Consider the following 13,385-nt stretch of genomic DNA (forward strand, 5'->3'; position numbering starts at 1 on the left):
AACACAGCTACTTTATGAATCTTGGTCGTGACCCTAAGCATTTTATTTTACAGTATTACCACCGGATACATAAATGCCACAGACACATGACTGGGTGAACCTTTTCAGATTGTGACTCAGCTTTGCTAAAGTCCCCAGTGAGAGGTGTCCAGGGCTCTTAAGCACACTCTTTTTGCTTTGGACCACGACTTTAACCACTCAGTCTCAAGTTTTTACTTGACACCTTCACGCCATAAGCACATGGTTAGGGACAGCTTGGTTTAGCCGCTTAGGCCAGGAATTTATTCCTGTGGGCCCTCCTATCCACTAATGCTCAAAGCCTTGGATCCTTTTTATTTTACCCTTGTCTTTTGGTTTAAAGGGTTACTGGCTTTTTCTGCTTGCTTTTCTTTCTTTCTCTCTTTTTTTTTCTTTTTTTCGCTTTTTTTTCGGCAAGCTTTTCACTGCTTTTTCTTGCTTCAAGAGTCAATTTTATGATTTTTCAGATTATCAAATAACATTTCTCCTTTTCCATCATTCTTTCAAGAGCCAATAATTTTAACATTCATGAACAATCAAATTCAAAAATATGCACTGTTCAAGCATTCATTTAGAAAGACATAGTATTGCCACCACATCAAAATAACTAAACTGTTTTAAAATTTGAAATTCATGCACTTCTTTTTTTTTTCAATTAAAAACATTTTTCATTTAAGAAAGGTGATGGATTCATTTTCATAGCTTCAAGGCATAGACACTAAGACACTAATGATCATGTAATAAAGACACAAATATAGATAAACATAAAACATAATTTTCGAAAAACAGAAAATAAAGAACAAGGAGATTAAAGAACGGGTCCACCTTAGTGATGGAGGCTTGTTCTTCCTCTTGAAGATCTAATGGAGTGCTTGAGCTCCTCAATGTCTCTTCCTTGCCTTTGTTTCTCCTCTCTCATGACTCTTTGGCCTTCTCTAATTTCATGGAGGAGGATGGAATGCTCTTGGTGCTCCACCCTTAGTTGTCCTATATTGGAACTTAATTCTCCTAGGGAGGTGTTGATTTGCTCCCAATAGTTTTATGGAGGAAAATGCATCCCTTGAGGCATCTCAGGAATTTCATGATGAGGAATTTCCTCATGCTCTTGTCCATGAGTGGGATCTCTTGTTTGCTCCATCGTTTTCTTAGTGATGGGCTTGTCCTCATCCATGAGGATGTCTCCCTCTATGTCAATTCCAACTGAATTGCAGAGGTGACAAATGAGGTAAGGGAAGGCTAACCTTGCCAAAGTAGAAGACTTATTCGCCACCTTGTAGAGTTCGTGGGATATAACCTCATGAACTTCTACTTCCTCTCCAATCATGATGCTATGGATCATGATGGCTCGGTCTATAGTAACTTCAGACCGGTTGCTAGTGGGAATGATTGAGCATTGGATGAACTCCAACCATCCCCTAGCCACGGGCTTGAGGTCTTGCCTTCTCAGTTGAGTCGGCTTCCCTCTTGCATCTCTTTTCCATTGGGCGCCCTCTTCACAGATGTCCATGAGGACTTGGTCCAACCTTTGATCAAAGTTGACCCTTCTAGTGTATGGGTGTGCATCTCCTTGCATCATTGGCAAGTTGAATGCCAATCTTACATTTTCTGAACTAAAGTCTAAGTATTTCCCCCGAACCATTATAAGCCAATTCTTAGGGTCCGAGTTCACACTTTGATCATGGTTCTTGGTGATCCATGCATTGGCATAGAACTCTTGAACCATTAAGATTCTGACTTGTTGAATGAGGTTGGTGAGAACTTCCCAACCTCTTCTTCGGATCTCATGTTGGATCTTTGGATACTCATTCTTTTTGAGCTTAAAAGGGACCTCGGGGATCACCTTCTTCTTGGCCACAACTTCATAGAAATGGTCTTGATACACCCTTGAGAGAAATCTCTCCATCTTCTATGACTCGGAGGTGGAAGCTTTTCCCTTCCCTTTCCTCTTTCTAGAGGTTTCTCCGGCCTTTGGTGCCATAAATAGATATGGAAAGACAAAAAGCAACGCTTTTACCACACCAAACTTAGAAGGTTTGCTCGTCCTCGAGCAAAAGAAGACAGAAGATAGTAGAAGAAGAAGAAATAGAAGAGATAGAGGGGGCTTAATGTTTCGGCCAAGGGGGAGAAGTGGTGTTTATGTTATGTGAAAATGAAGGAGTGAAGATGGGTTTATATAGGAGTGGAGAGGGGGGTAAGGTTTGGCCATTATGGGTAGGTTTGGGAGGGAAGGTGGTTTGAATTTGATAGGTGAGGGGTTTTGGGGGAAGATGTATTGAGGTGATTGGTGAATAGGTGAAGAAGAGAGAGAGAGGTGGGGTAGGTGGGGATCCTGTGGGGTCCACAAATCCTGAGGTGTCAAGGATATCTCATCCATGCACCAAGTGGCGTGCAAAACGCCCCTTTCTGCCAATCCTGGCGTTAAACGCTAGGCTACTGCCCATTTCTGGTGTTTAATGCCAGCTTCTTGCCCTTTTCTGGCGTTAAACACCAGTCTGGTGCCCTTACTGGCGTTTAAACGCCAGTAAGCTTCTCCTCCAGGGTATTCTGTTTTTAATACTGTTTTCCCTTCTGTTTTTGCTTTTTCAATTGTTTTTGTGACTTCACATAATCATCAACCTATAGAAAATATAAAATAACAATAGAAAATAGAGATTTAACATAGATAATTAAAGATTGGGTTGCCTCCCAACAAGCGCTTCTTTAATGTCAATAGCTTGACAGTGGGCTCTCATGGAGCCTTACAGATGTTCAGAGCAATGTTGGAACCTCCCAACACCAAACTTAGAGTTTGAATATGGGGGGTTCAACACCAAACTTAAAGTTTGGTTGTGGCCTCCCAACACCAAACTTAGAGTTTGACTGTGGGGGCTCTGTTTGACTCTGTATTGAGAGAAGCTTTTCATGTTTCTTCTCCATGGCTACAGAGGGATATCCTTGAGCTTTAAACACAAGGTAGTCCTCATTCACTTGAAGGACTAATTCTTCTCTGTCAACATCAATCACAGCTTTTGCTGTGGCTAGGAAGGGTCTGCCAAGGATGATGGATTCATCCATACACTTCCCAGTCTCTAGGATTATGAAATCAGCAGGGATGTAATGGTCTTCAACCTTTACCAAGACATCCTCTACAAGTCCGTAAGCCTGTTTCCTTGAATTGTCTGCCATCTCCAGTGAGATTTTTGCAGCTTGTACCTCAATGATCCCTAGCTTCTCCATTACAGAGAGAGGCATGAGGTTTATGCTTGACCCTAGGTCACACAGAGCTTTCTCAAAGGTCATGGTGCCTATGGTGCAAGGTATTGAGAATTTTCCAGGATCCTATCTCTTTTGAGGAAATCTCTGCCTAGTCAAGTCATCCAGTTCTTTGATGAGCAATGGAGGCTCATCCTCCCAAGTCTCATTACCAAATAACTTGGCATTTAGCTTTATGATTGCTCCAAGGTACTTAGTAACTTGCTTTTCAGTAACATCTTCATCCTCTTCAGAGGAAGAATACTCATCAGAGCTCATGAATGGCAAAAGTAAATTCAATGAAATCTCTATGGTCTCAGTGTGAGCCTCAGATTCCCATGGTTCCTCATTAGGGAACTCCTTGGAGGCCAGTGGACGTCCATTGAGGTCTTCCTCAGTGGAAATCATTGCCTCTTCCTCCTCTCCAGGTTCGGCCATGTGAGACGTGTTTATAGCTTTGCACTCTCTCTTTGGATTCTCTTTTGTATTGCTTGGGAGAATACTAGGAGGGAGTTCAGTAGTTTTCTTACTCAGCTGACCAACTTGTGCCTCCAAAGTTCTAATGGAGGACCTTGATTCAGTCATGAAACTTTGAGTGGTTTTAATTAGATCAGAGACTATAGTTGCTAAGTCAAAGTGGCTCTGCTTAGAATTCTCTGTCTGTTGCTGAGAAGATGATGGAAAAGGCTTGCTATTGCTAAACCTATTTCTTCCACCATCATTGTTTTTGAAACCTTGTTGAGGTCTCTGTTGATCCTTCCATGAGAGATTTGGATGATTTCTCCATGAAGGATTATAGGTGTTTCCATAGGATTCTCCCATGTAATTCACCTCTTCCATTGCAGGGTTCTCAGGGTCATAAGCTTCTTCTTCAGAGGAAGCTTCCTTAGTACTGCCTGGTGTATCTTGCATTCCAGACAGACTCAGAGAGATCATATTAACTTGTTGAGTCAATATTTTATTCTGAGCCAATAAGGTATTCAGAGTATCAATCTCAAAAACTCCTTTCTTTTGATTTGTCCCATTATTCACAGGATTCCTTTCAGAAGTGTACATGAATTGGTTATTTGCAACCATCTCAATGAGTTCCTGAGCTTCTGCAGGCGTCTTCTTCAGGTGAAGAGATCCTCCAGCAGAGCTATCCAATGACATCTTGGATAGTTCAGACAGACCATCATAGAATATACCTATGATACTCCATTCTGAAAGCATGTCAGAAGGACACCTTCTGATCAATTGCTTGTATCTTTCCCAAGCTTCATAGAGGGATTCACCTTCCTTCTGTCTGAAGGTTTGGACTTCCACTCTAAGCTTGCTCGATTTTTGAGGTGGAAAGAACTTTGCCAAGAAGGCATTAACTAGCTTTTCCCAAGAGTTCAGGCTTTCTTTAGGTTGTGAGTCCAACCATGTCGTAGCTCTGTCTCTTATAGCAAAAGGGAAGAGCATAAGTCTGTAGACCTCAGGTTCAACCCCATTGGTCTTGACAGTGTCATAGATTTGCAAGAATTGAGCTAAGAACTGATGAGGATCTTCCAATGGAAGTCCATGAAACTTGCAATTCTGTTTCATTAGAGAAACTTATTGAGGCTTAAGCTCAAAGTTGTTTGCTCCAATGGCAGGGATTGAGATGCTTCTCCCATAGAAGTCGGGAGTAGGTGCAGTAAAGTCACCAAGCACCTTCCTTGCATTGTTAGCATTGTTATTTTCGGCTGCCATGGCTTCTTCCTCCTTGAAGAGCTCTGTTAGGCCCTCTAGAGAGAGTTCTGCTTTAGCTTCTCTTAGCTTTCTCTTCAAGGTCCTTTCAGGTTCAGGATCAGCTTTAACAAGGATGCCTTTGTCTTTGCTCCTACTCATAAGAAAGAAAAGAGAACAAGAAAGTATGGAATCCTCTATGTCACAGTATAGAGATTCCTTGAGGTGTCAGAGGAAAAGAAGAATAGAAGGAGGAGATAGATAGAATAGAATTCGAACATATAAAGAAGGAGGGAGTTCGAATTGCACCTTGAGGAAGAGTGTTAGTCCTTTAAATAGAAGGATGTGAGAAGAGGGAAGAATTTTTGAAAATAAATTAAAAAGATTTTAAAATAATAAAAAAAAATAAATTTGAAAATTTGATTGAGATTTTCGAATATTGATATTAGAAAAGGAATTAAGTGATTTTTTGAAAAGGATTTTGACATTAGAAATTAAAAAGATATGATTGAGAATTAATTTTGAAAAAGATGTGATTGAAAAGATATGATTGAGAATTTATGATTGAAAATCAATTTAAAAAAAGAAAGTTTTAAAATTAAAGTTGATTACTTGACTAACAAGAAATTAAAAGATATGATTCTTAAAATTTAAACTTTGATCCTTTCTTAATAGGCAAGTAACAATTTGAAAATTTTGAAGTAAGTCATTAATTTTAGCAAGAATTTTTGAAAATAGTAAAAATAAAAAAAATGGAAAGAAATTGGTTTTGAAGAGATATGATTGAAAAGATATGATTTGAAAAAGATTTGATTTTGAAAAATTATGAAGATTTGAAAAAAATTTGAATTAAAAACAAAATCTTCCCTCTAGTGTCCTCTTGGCGTTAAACGCTCGGAATGGTATCCATTCTGGCGTTTAACACCCAAAATACTACCTTTTTGGGCGTTAAACGCCCAGCCAGGGTACCTGGCTGGTGTTTAAACGCCAGTCTTCCTTCTTCACTGAGCGTTTTGAACGCCCAGCCTTTTCTGTTTAATTCCTCTGCTGAGTGTTCTGAATCTTCAATTCTCTGTATTATTGACTTGAAAAGACATAATTTTGAAAATATTTTTAAATTTTTAATGATGAGAAACAATAAAAAAAATGCAACTAAGATCAAGTAAACAATGCATGCAAGATACCAAACTTAAGAATTGACACTAAGATACATAAAATATTTTTTATTTTTATGATTTTATAAATTTTTTTTTTTGTGATTTTTCAAAAATTATATGGAAAAGAGAATAAAGAGATTCAAAACTTTTAATAAGAATTCCAGGAATCATGCAATGTTAGTCTAAAGCTTCAGTTTAAAAAGATTAGACATGGCTAGCCAAGATTCAGCAGGACATTACATTCAACAGCTAAATTGATGAAAATCAATCAGCTTTTGTGATGATAAGAACATCACCTTGAAACTCTAGAATTCATTCTTAAAATTTCTGAAAAATAAAAAGAAAAGTACCTAATCTAAGCAACAAGATGAACCATCAGTTGTCCAAACTCGAACAATCCCCGGCAACGGCGCCAAAAACTTGGTGCACGAAATTGTGATCATCAACAATGGCGCCAAAGGACTTGGAGCTCTCAAACGTGAATCACACTTTGTCACAATTCCGCACAACTAACCAGCAAGTGCACTGGGTCGTCCAAGTAATAAACCTTACGTGAGTAAGGGTCGATCCCATAGAGATTGTCGGCTTGAAGCAAGCTATGGTCATCTTACAAATCTCAGTCAGGCGGATTCAAATGGTTATGGAGGATTGATAATTAAAAGATGAATAAAACATAAAATAAAGATAGAGATAGAGATACTTATGTAATTCATTGGTAGGAATTTCAGATAAGCGTATGAAGATGCTTTGTTCCTCCTGAACCTCTGCTTTCCCATTGCCTTCTTCCAATCGTTCATACTCCCTTCCATGGCAAGCTTTATGTTGGGCATCACCGTTGTCAATGGCTATTTCCCGTCCTCTCAGTGAAAATGTTCTACGCACGCTGTCACTGCACGGCTAATCATCTGTTGGTTCTCGATCATGTTGGAATAGGATCCATTGATCCTTTTGCGTCTATCACACGCCCAACAATCGCGAGTTTGAAGCTCGTCACAGTCATCCCTTCCCAGATCCTACTCAGAACACCACAGACAAGGTTTAGATGATCCGGATCTCAGGAATGGCCGACAATAATTCTAGCCTATACCACGAAGGTTCTAATCTTAGATTAGAAACCCAAGAGATACACATTCAAGTTTGTTTGCATGTAGAACGGAAGTGGTTGTCAGGCACGCGTTCATAGGTGAGAATGGTGATGAGTGTCACATAATCATCACATTCATCATGTTCTTGGGTGCGAATAAATATCTTGGAGAAGAAATAGACTTGAGTTGAATAGAAAAACAATAGTACTTGTATTAATTCATGAAGAACAGCAGAGCTCCACACCTTAATCTATGGTGTGTAGAAACTCCACCGTTGAAAATACATAAGATCAAGGTCTAGGGATGGCCGTGAGGCCAGCCTCCAAAAGCGTCTAAGATAGCATAAGACTTATCAAAGATGAAAATACAATAGTAAAGGGTCCGATTTATAGAGAACTAGTAGCCTAGTGTTTACAGAAATAAGTAATTAATGCAGAAATCTTTTTCTGGGCCCACTTGGTGTGTGCTTGGGCTGAGCATTGAACCTTCCATGTATAGAGACTTTTTTTGGTGTTAAACGCCAGCTTTTGTGCCAGTTTGGGCGTTTAACTCCAGCTTTTGTGCCAGTTCTAGCGTTTTGACGCCAGAATTCTTAAGCTAACTTGGAACGCCAGTTTGGGCCATCAAATCTTGTGAAAAGTATGGACTATTATATATTGCTGGAAAGCCCAGAATTTCTACTTTCCAAATCAATTGAGAGCGCGCCAATTAGGCTTCTGTAGCTCAAGAAAATCCACTTCGAGTGTAGGGAGGTCAGGATCCAACAGCATCTGCAGTCCTTTTTCAGCCTCTGAATCAGATTTTTGCTCAGGTCCCTCAATTTCAGCCAGAAAATACCTGAAATCACAAAAAAACATACAAACTCATAGTAAAGTCCAGAAAAGTGATTTTTAAATAAAAACTAATAAAAACATAATAAAAACTAACTAAAACATACTAAAAACATACTAAAAACAATGCCAAAAAGCGTATAAATTATTCGCTCATCAATTTACATGCTTGCATATGATTGAGGCCATTATTTGTTATTAGGAGAGAGCTTAGGTTAATTAAAGATTCATATTATAGCTCACTTAGCCATACATATATCCTGACCCTTACCTTAGCCCCATTACAACCCTGAAAAGACCTCATGATGTTTGCATTGTTATACTAAATATTTGTTGATTGATTAGATGAAGAAAAAAGTTTAGAAAGCATGATTAGAGAAGAGTAGAGTGAATTACCCTATACACTTGAGAGACTAGAGTGATATACACTACCAGTGAGGGTTCAATGCTTGATTCTATGTTCCCTGCTTTCATGAGCTATCTTCTTACAAGTTTACCTGTCTTTATTTTATATGATTTGAATTAGTGGAATTTGAATTATTTTTGTCTTGGAGAACTTATTTACTTTTAACTAAGTAGGTAGAAACATTTTGCATGTAGTTGCATTCACATAGATAGGTTGCATTTCATACATTCTACCATTCCTCTTCACTCCCTTATAGCTTCTCTTGAGCTTAGCATGAGGATATGCTATTGTTTAAGTGTGAGAAGGTTGATAAACCACTATTTAATGGTTTATCTTGTGCTCAATTGAGTGGATTTTATCAATCTTTCATACACTTATTCATACTATTTGCATGGTTTTACATTCTCCTTCCTGATTTTGTGCTATGATTGAAAACATGCTTCTTTGGCCTTATATTTGCTAATATTAATCCTCTCTTACTACCATTTGATGCCTTGATATGTGCATTAAGTATTTTCAGAGATTACAAGGCAGGAATGGCTGGGAGGATGGAAAGGAAGCATGCAAAAGTGGAAGGACTACAAGAAGTTGAAGAAATTGCTAAGCTGTTCAGCCTGACCTCTTCGTATTCAAACAGTCATAACATGAGCTACAGAGTTCCAAACGACGCGGTTCCAGTTGCGTTGGAAAGCTAACGTTCAAGGCTTCGATTTTATAGATAATATGCCATAGTTGCCCTGACGCTAGGTGACACGAACGCGTGGTCTACGCGAATGCATCGCAGTGACGAAAATTAGCGTGGCAGGTTTCTTCTCCAGCGATTTCTGGGCTGTTTTCGACCCAGTTTTCGGCCCAGAAAACACAGATTAGAGGCTATAAAGTGGGGGAGTCCATTCATTCATAATCATCAGCTTCATACATTCACTTTTCATATTTTAGATGTAGTTTTTAGAGAGAAAGGTTCTCTCCTCTCTCTTAGGATTTAGGATTAGGATTTCTTATTATTTCAACTTTATTATTTCAACTTACAATTTCTTCTGAGTTTCAGGTTCAATGTCCTTTTTATTTATTTTATCAATTTAGCATATGAACTCTTTATGTTTGGATTAATTTCCTTTTATTAATGCAGTTGAGGTATTTCAGATTTATCTTTAGCTTTTTATATTCTTGGCTTTAATTGATTAACTGGAGGCTCTTGAGTTATCAAACTTATTGTGATTGATTGTTATGTCTGCTAATTGAATTGAATTCCACTAACTCTAGTCTTTCCTTAGGAGTTGGCTAGGACTTGGAAATTCTAACTAATTAGTCCACTTGGCTTTCTCTTGCTTTCGTAAAGGTTAACTAAGTGAGATTAACTTCAATTCTCATAAGAATAACTAGGATAGGACTTCTGAATTTTCATACCTTGTCGAGAGTTTATTTTATAGTTATTTATTTATTTTACTTGTCATTTAAATTACCTGTTCCTTACCTTCAAAACCCCCAATTTACAAGACTCATAACCAATAATAAGAACTCCTCCCTGCAATTCCTTGAGAAGACGACCCGAGGTTAAATACTTCGGTTATCAATTTCAAAGGGGTTTGTTACTTGTGACAACCAAAACTTTTGTAAGAAAGGAATTCTTGTCGGTCTAGAAGCTATACTTACAACGGGAGTTTATCTGGCTAATTATAGATCGCGCAAGAGTTTCGTTCTTCAGCGGGTGAAGCCAGAAAATTACAGTTAGAGGAGCTTGAGTGTTTGAGGAATGAGTCATATGAGAATGCCCGGATTTACAAAGAAAAGACTAAGGAATTTCATGACCATCACATCCAGAAGAAGGACTTTCAAGAAGGTGATGAGGTTCCCCTCTACAACTCGAGTCTTCGATTCATGCATGGCAAGCTTCGTTCAAGATGGGAAGGACCTTTCAAGGTGAAGGAGATAAAGCCCTATGGAGTGGTAGAGTTGCTTGATCCAAAATGTGAAGCAACTTTAAAGGTGAATGGATGCTAAGGGGAAAGGGGGGATCATTCATTTTGACATCATTCACAATTTTTAGCTAGTTTTTGGTTATTTGTTCTTTTAGAGAGAAACCCTTGTTCCTCTCTAGATCTAGCTTTAATTTGATCTTTCCTTGTTGATTACTAGTTTTGATTGTTTAATTTGAATTCCTTAGTATAATTTTGCTTAGATCTTCTGTTAGTTTTATGAATTCTTGTTAATTGTCATTTTATACCCATTTCATGAATGTTGTGAATCTTGATTTGTTGATGCTACATTGATGGTTTCTATGATTAATTGTGTTGTTTTAGTGATTGTATGTTGATAATTGTTAGTGAGTACTTGTTAATTCCAATTTAATTGCAATTTGAACATGTCTTTTGTCAATGCTTACCATGTGTTTGATGAATTGTTTACCTTGATTATGGAGTAGTTCTCTTTACTCTTGGCTTAGACTAAGGGAATTGGGTAAACTTGAGTCATTGGGTCTAATGGATTTGATGATTTGGGAACCCTTAGTGGTCAATTTGATAGCCATTGACACTAATGATGAGCGGATAATTTATACGCTTTTTGGCATTGTTTTTAGTATGTTTTTAGTAGGATCTAGTTACTTTTAGGGATGTTTTCATTAGTTTTTATGTTAAATTCACATTTCTGGACTTTACTATGAGTTTGTGTGTTTTTCTGTGATTTCAGGTAATTTCTGGCTGAAATTAAGGGACTTGAGCAAAAATCAGATTCAGAGGTTGAAAAGGGATTGCTGATGCTGTTGGATTCTGACCTCCCTGCACTCAAAGTGGATTTTCTGGAGCTACAGAACTCGAAATGGCGCGCTTCCAATTGCGTTGGAAAGTAGACATCCAGGGCTTTCCAGAAATATATAATAGTCCATACTTTGGCCAAGAATTGACGACGTAAACTGGCGTTCAACGCCAGCCTTCTGCCCAAATCTGGCGTCCAGCGCCAGAAAAGGATCCAAAACCAGAGTTGAACGCCCAAACTGGCACAGAAACTGGCGTTCAACTCCACAAATGGCCTTTGCACGTGGAACACTTAAGCTCAGCCCAAACACACACCAAGTGGGCCCCGGAAGTGGATTTATGCATCAAATACTTACTCATGTAAACCCTAGTAGCTAGTTTATTATAAATAGGACCTTTTATTATTGTATTAGGCATCTTTGATCAGTTGTATGCTATCTTATATCACAATAGGGGGCTGGCCACACGGCCATGCCTGGACCTTCACTTATGTATTTTCATACGGTAGAGTTTCTACACTCCATAGATTAAGGTGTGGAGCTCTACTGTTCCTCAAAGATTAATGCAAAGTACTACTGTTTTCTATTCAATTCTTCTTATTTCTCTTCTAAGATATCCATTCACACCCAAGAACGTGATGAAGGTGATGATTATGTGTGACGCTCATCATCCTTCTCCCTTATGAACGCGTGCCTGACAAACACTTCCGTTCTACATGAAATAAGCTAGAATGAATGTCTCTTAGATCTCCTAACCAGAATCTTCGTGGCATAAGCTAGAATGATGCCGTGACAGGGTGCGTGAGCATATTATTCACTGAGAGGATAAGATGAAGCCATTGACAAGGGTGATGCCTCCAGACGATTAGCCGTGCCGTGACAGGGCATTGGATCATTTTCCCGAGAGATGACCGAAAGTAGCCATTGATAGTGGTGATGTATCACATAAAGCCAGCCATGGAAAGGAGTAAGACTGACTGGATGAAGATAGCAGGAAAGCAGAGGTTCAGAAGAACGAAAGCATCTCCATTCACTTATCTGAAATTCCTATCAATGAATTACATAAGTGTCTCTATCCCTATTTTATTAATTAATATTCGAAAACTCCATTATCACTTTATATCTGCCTGACTGAGATTTACAAGATGACCATAGCTTGCTTCATACCAACAATCTCCGTGGGATTCGACCCTTACTCACGTAAGGTATTACTTGGACGACCCAGTGCACTTGCTGGTTAGTTGTATCGAAGTTGTGACAATTATGAATTAAGATCAGAGCACCAAGCTTTGAAGCCATTACCAGGGATTGTTCGAGCCTGGACATCACAATTTCGTGCACCAAGTTTTTGGCGCCGTTGCCGGGGATTGTTTGAGTTTGGACAACTGACGGTTCATCTTGTTGCTCAGATTAGGTAATTTTCTTTTTGTTTTGTTTTCAAAAATTTTTCAAAAATATTTCAAAATTTTCTCCTTTGTTTTCAAAAAAAAAATGTTTTCAAAAAAAAAATATATTTTTCTTCAGGATTTTTAAGAATGAATTCTAGTGTTTCATGAAACATGTTGAATCCTATCTGGCTGTAAAGCCATACCCAAACTGCTTTGGGATTGGTATTCAACTAATCACTCCAGTCCATGTAATTATATGTTGCAGCTTGGCTGGCTATTAAGCCATGCCTGACCCTTTGATTGGAGCTTTAAGACTAACATGGCAAGATTCCTAGAATTCATATTAAAAATTTTGGAATCCTTATTTTTTAATTTTCACAATAATTTTCGAAAAAAAAATTTAAAAGAAAATACAAAAAAATTAAAAAATCAAAAAAATCAAAAAATATTTCATGTTTCTTGTTTGAGTCTTGAGTCATATCATAAGTTTGCTGTCAATTGCATGTGCATCTTGCATTTTTCGAAAATTCATGCATTCATAGTGTTCTTCATGATCTTCAAGTTGTTCTTGGTAAGTCTTCTTGTTTGATCTTGATGATTTTTTGTTTTGTGTCTTTTCATGTTTATCATATGCATTTTTGAATTCTTAGTGCCTAGGCATTAAAGAATTCTAAGTTTGGTGTCTTGCATGTTTTCTTTGCATTAAAAAAATTTTTCAAAAATATGTTCTTGATGTTCAACATGACATTCATAGTGTTCTTGATGTTCATCTTGACATTCATAGCATTCTTGCATGCATTCATTGTTTTGATCTAAAAATTTCATG

General features: G+C 38.0%; 1 non-coding gene across 1 annotated transcript; it reads left to right on the plus strand.

Moving 5' to 3' along the window:
* The first annotated feature begins 4,455 nt into the window (after positions 1 to 4,455).
* Positions 4,456 to 4,563, plus strand: LOC148548814 (small nucleolar RNA R71). The gene has a single exon (XR_015897903.1). It is a non-coding gene; the product is annotated as a small nucleolar RNA R71 (small nucleolar RNA).
* The last annotated feature ends 8,822 nt before the right edge of the window (positions 4,564 to 13,385 follow it).

This window comes from Arachis ipaensis, chromosome B8 (assembly GCF_059453495.1).
Source record: "Arachis ipaensis isolate K30076 ecotype BB chromosome B8, ASM5945349v1, whole genome shotgun sequence".
NCBI lineage: Eukaryota > Viridiplantae > Streptophyta > Magnoliopsida > Fabales > Fabaceae > Arachis > Arachis ipaensis.